Here is a 5,985-nt window from a genome sequence, read left to right as displayed (position 1 = left end):
GAAGGGCGGGACGAAGATGCCTTTGGCGGGAACAGGGAGGAAGCGCTAGTAAGCGCACGCCGCCGGGAAGGAGAGGGGAACGTGAGCGAAGGGCGGAAAGCCAATCAGAAGAAATGCCCTTATAGGGTAAACAACTCGCCGAGCAGAGGGTGGGGTGAACCAAGAGGGCGAGACGAACCAAGAGGGAGGGGCGAGCCAAGAGGGAGGGAACGGCCCGCCCGCAAGGGAAGCAGGCGGGGCCGGAGCCCAACAAAAAGGTACTGGAAACCGGAAGTAACCAGTCAGTCGAGTTCCGACTCCGGATCAGACACTAGCTGGGATGAGTGGCTCGCAACCGATTCAAACTTAGAGGAAGGAGAGACGGAAATAAACAAAGTTAAGAACCGAAATATCCCTGTTCAAATTAAAGAGAAATCGCGAGGAGAAATCCCTCTCACGGACTGGAGGAAAATAAAGATTGCGTGCGCCGGTTGGGCCCCATCGGCCGCGCTAGCGTTCCCGGTCCGGGTGATGGATGGGGGACAGAGGGTCCACTCGCCAATAAACCCTAAGGATATACAAGCGATTGTTAAGGCGATCGCGGATAAAGGGCTTAATTCTGCCATGGTCTCCACCCTCATAGATGGTGTCTTTGGGGGAGACGATATGCTCCCGTTTGATATAAAACAAACCTGTAGATTGATCTTTGACGGAGCAGGAATGATCGTTTTTAAACAAGAATGGGAGGACAACTGTGCAAGGCAACTGGCCCAAGTAACTGGAGCAGATCATCCACTGCATGGCTCCAGCCTGCAGCGGTTAATGGGCACAGACCCCATAATGATTACCCCCCAGGCCCAAGCCCAGGGCCTACGGGCCCATGAAGTTATGGCAACTACTCGTGCGGCCAGAGAAGCTATTCGCACAGCCTCTAGAGTTATTGCCAAGCCATCGTCATGGTCCACAATAAAACAAAGTGAAAGTGAGAGCTTTACACAATTTGTAGATCGTCTCCAAGCAGCGGTCGACTCTTCGGCCCTGCCTGCGGAGGCAAAAGGCCCGGTCGTAGCAGAATGTTTACGTCAGCAGTGTAATTCGACAACCAAAGAAATTCTGCGATCACTACCGGCGGGGTCAAGTATCGCGGACATGATTAAGCATGTCGCGAAGGAAGAGCACCTAGCCCCAATTCAAGCGGCTGTTTGTACCGCAATAGCTAACGTGATGGCATGTTTCAAATGTGGCCAGGTGGGCCACATTGTGGCAAACTGCCCTCGATCGGGGGCCTACCAACAGCGCTTCCCCCGCGCCAGGACCGACCCAGAGGACCGTGTTGGGCCTGTGGTAAGAAAGGACATTTTGCTAAGGACTGTAGATCTAAAACTCAGGGAAACGGGAGGGGGAGAGGGCACCTGGGCCGCGCACAGCCCTCTCCCACTTGGGACGTGAGGCGGCCCAATTATGCCAATCCCGGATGGGGCAAAGCACTCCCGAACCCGCTGCCCCCTCGAGAAGCAACCAATTTTATGGTTCAACCGACGACCCAGCCGAACCTGTCCCCACCTCAGGGACGGCAAGGATCACCCCTTGGGGGCGAGACCCCAGGGTGGCCCTGGCAGTAAAGTGTGATAATCCGCCAGTGGTGTGGGGGATCTGTTCCCTCTACAATACCTTAAATGGCACCACCATTCGTGTCCCCTTTTTGATCGATACTGGAGCAGATGTTACGGTTATCCCTGAGACAAACTGGCCCCCGCATTGGAAATTGGAAGACGCCCCCATGGTGGGTGGAGTCGGGGGATTATCCCGAGCTCGAAAGAGTGCTCAATTGGTAGCAATCACGCTTCACACTGAAAAAGGACCGGAGAAAACCATTACCCTCTTCCCATATGTCATGCCAGGAGTCCCACCCCTGTTGGGAAGGGACGCTCTAACCCTATTAAAAGCCAGGGTGACAAATTTATCGTAAGGGCCACTGCAGTACACCCACTTCCACCAATTAGACTGACATGGAAATCGTCCGACCCAGTGTGGGTCGAGCAGTGGCCCCTGTCGAAGCCTCGAATGGATGCCCTTCTCGAGATAGTTGACCGTGAACTACAACGAGGTCATATAGAACCTTCCACTAGCCCATGGAACACCCCAGTTTTTGTAATATCCAAACGAACCGGCGAGGGGTTTCGCCTCCTTCATGACTTGCGTGAAGTAAACAAAAAAATCCAACCAATGGGTCCTGTTCAAACGTTGTTGCCCATGAACTCTATGATACCAGAAGGACAACCTTGTGCTGTCCTTGATATTAAGGATTGTTTTTTCTCGATACCTCTGCATGACGAGGACAAGGAGCGGTTTGCTTTTTCTGTTGTGTTTCCAAACAGCCAACGCCCCAACTTACGTTTCCAGTGGAAGGTGTTGCCTCAAGGAATGATTAACTCGCCTACTATCTGCCAAATTGCGGTGGATCGGGCGTTGACACCGGTCCGGCGCAGTGATCCGACCGCAACCATCATTCAATACATGGATGATATCTTAATCGCCGCGCCGTCGGGAAGTCAGGTGGACCAGTTAGTGTCAACAGTCTCAGAAATTCTGAAAACAAACGGGTTCGAAATCGCGAGCGCGAAGATTAAAAGAGGACCTTGTGTAAGTTTTTTGGGAATGGGGGTCACAAGTTCTTACGTGACCCCTCCCCAAATAAAAATCCGTCGACGCATCAAAACGCTCCATGATATGCAACAGTTAGTGGGGTCTTTACAATGGCTCCGCAACATTGTCCTGATCCCTCCCGAAACCATGGCCCCCCTGTATGATCTCTTAAAAGGAAAGAACCCATGGGAGCAAAAAGCTCTGACGACGGAAGCAATGAACTCTCTTGACTTCATTGAGCAACAGGTATCGTCAAGCACGCTTGCCAGGTGGAACCCGGATGTACCACTTGATCTGTATGTACATTTCACAGAAGGGGGGGAGTGGGAGCACTAGCACAGGGCCCCCCCTGAAAAAGCTCAACCAATACAATGGATAGTTCTGGGAAAACCGTCACGTGCATTCTCTCCAGGAGTCGAGTGCCTTGGTAATCTCATCATGAAAGGCAGAAAACTCGCCCTAAGATACCTAGGCATCGAACCCACCAGGATATACCTACCCTTCCGTAAACAGCTCCCAACGCAATCAGTGGCAATGTCAGAGTATCTGGCCATAGCCCTCGTCGGATTTGGTGGAGAAGTCCGGTATGCTACAAAACCCCCCTGGACTCAAATGCTGGCAATTGTCGACATCGACCTCCCACAGAAGATCATGGATCGGCCCCAACGGGGACCAATGGTCTTCACAGATGCATCCTCAGTAACCTCAACCGCGGCGGCGGTATGGCAGTCGGGAAGAGAATGGCACTGCATTAAAATGACCGATTATGCGCTTTCAGTCCAGCAGTTAGAAGCGATGGCCGTAGTACTGGCGTGTGGACTGTTCCCAATGGAACACCTCAACATAGTAACCGACTCAATGTTCGTGGCCAAGCTTTGCTTAGCCATGTCAGGGCCCGGCGTATCAACATCCACAGCAGCACTCATACTAGAAGAAGCGCTTTTTTCCCGAAAGGGCACCGTATCGGTCATCCACGTGAACAGCCACGACCCACTCAAAGGGTTCTTCCAAACTGGCAACGACAAAGCAGACACTGCCGCAAAAGGGTTGTGGACGTTAAGAGACGCCCGCCAATTGCACGAGTCACTCCACATCGGAGCTAAAGCGCTAGCAAAGAAATGCGGGATCTCAGTCACTGACGCAAAACACATAGTAGCCACGTGCCCCTACTGTCAGAAAGCACCACTGTGGTCCAGTGGAGTCAACCCCAGAGGCCTTAAGGCCTCCGAGGTGTGGCAGACGGACTTTACGCTCTGTCAGTTGCTGAAACCTCGAGCATGGCTAGCAGTAACCGTAGATACATATAGCGGAGTGATCGTAGCCACGCAACACCTTAGAACCGACTCCAAAGCGACCATCCAACATTGGTTGACGGTCATGGCGTGGCTTGGCGTCCCTAATCAGATCAAAACAGACAATGGTCCGAACTTCACTTCTAAATCAGTTCGGGCATTTGCTTTGAAATGGGACATCACTTTGACACATGGCATTCCATATAATAGCACAGGACAAGCTATAGTCGAACGAGCAAATCGGACTCTGAAATCTAAAATAGAAGTGTTGGCAAAAACAGAAGGCTTTGCCAACGCCGTTCCCCCGGGAGTTCAAGCACGCCTGCTAACAACAGCCCTTTTAGCGCTAAACCAGTTCCCTAGGGGAGAAGAGGTGAATAGCCCCACCCAAAAACATTGGGCCACTCGAGCGCTAGAAGAAGGCCCGTTAGTCATAATTAAAAATGAGCTGGGAGAATGGGAGCAAGGGTGGAAGCTAATCCTTACAGGGCGAGGGTATGCCGCTGTTAAAAAAGATGGAAAAGTTAAGTGGTGTCCGCTTAAGTCCATTAAACCGGACCTTCGGAATAAAACTAATGAAAATTGTGAGTTTTTGTTCACAGGATTGGATCATCGGTCACCCCCGTAACCCGTACACCCCGGTGACAAGAGAAGATGACAAGTTGGCAAGTGTCCTGTCCAAGCCTAAGAGTTCCGCACTGGCAGAACCCAGACAACGGCAAACTAGCCTCCGCAAGGGGGGGCTACGATGCCTTTGTGTGATCTTGACTTTGGAGCTTGTCACTATAGGGCAGGCAGAAGCAGATTACTATCACCATCAGCCATTCAAATGGACCCTTGCCAGGTGGGAGGATCAGCACGTGATTAAGGAAAATGTTACAGCAGGACCTCCTAGCTTCGCTGTCGCACTATGCAGCATGATAACCACACCACCTTGTTTGGAAAAAATGCCCTATTACCTTTGTCCCGCATCTAATCCAGGAAAAGGGTACTGTAACTATCCTAACCAGTATTATTGTGCATATTGGGATTGTGTTACTGTCGCTTCTGCTTGGACCCCTATTTCCCGAGATAAATATCTATCAATATCAAGGGGACCACGAGGTTGTATACCAGGTGGGTTTGTTCCACCATGGGAGTTACACCTTGTTTGTCGTTGCACTAACAATAGCTACTCTAATGATCATGGGAGGGGCGGGAATAGGTACAGGAGTAGCATCCTTGGTACATCAAAGTAAAGAATTTAGTGCCTTGAGGATGGCAGTAGATGAGGACCTGGCTAGAATTGAACAATCCATAAGTGCATTAGAAAAATCAATCAGATCATTATCTGAAGTAGTGTTACAAAACCGAAGGGGATTAGACCTGATGTTCCTGCAACAAAGGGGGTTATGTGCTGCATTAAGAGAAGAGTGTTGTGTAAGAGACACTATGGCCAAACTGCGAGAAGGATTGGAAAAACAGAAAAGGGAACGAGAGGCACAACAAAGTTGGTTTGCATCATGGTTTAACCATTCACCATGGCTGACCACCCTGATCTCTACCTTGATAGGGCCAATCGCGATGATTCTGATAGCACTGATCTTTGGACCCTGTATATTAAACAGGCTCGTGTCGTTTGTTAGGAGCCGGTTAGAAAAAGTTAACATCATGTTAATAGAATAATATTTTGTTCAAAATTTCCTTCAGCTATCCCCAGTTATACCCTGTTACTCCTAGTTACCCCCCAGTTACCTCTTGCCTAGTGTGCCTTATGTTTTCTATTCAAGTTTGTGATATATATTTTAAGATTGTTATAAAGACGATATATATATTCTTTACAGATTGTTATATTTTAGCCAATTTAATTACTCATAGGGAGGGGGGAAATGTAGGTAGCTAGGGTCTGGCGGCCGGAAGATATCGCGCTGTACGGAAAAGTAGGGTCCCTCTCCAGATAGCCAATAGCGTTTAGTTTGTGGTGTAAACAGACGGAAGTGACGTTGTAAACCTGAACTATATAGTGCTGTTCTACTCACTAATAAATGCCATTTGCCGTCCACCACATTGGTGTCTGTGAGCTGATGGC

Source organism: Gymnogyps californianus, chromosome 13, assembly GCF_018139145.2.
Source record: "Gymnogyps californianus isolate 813 chromosome 13, ASM1813914v2, whole genome shotgun sequence".
Lineage (NCBI taxonomy): Eukaryota > Metazoa > Chordata > Aves > Accipitriformes > Cathartidae > Gymnogyps > Gymnogyps californianus.
The sequence above is the reverse complement of the archived record's forward strand: the minus strand, read 5'-3'. Positions refer to the sequence as shown.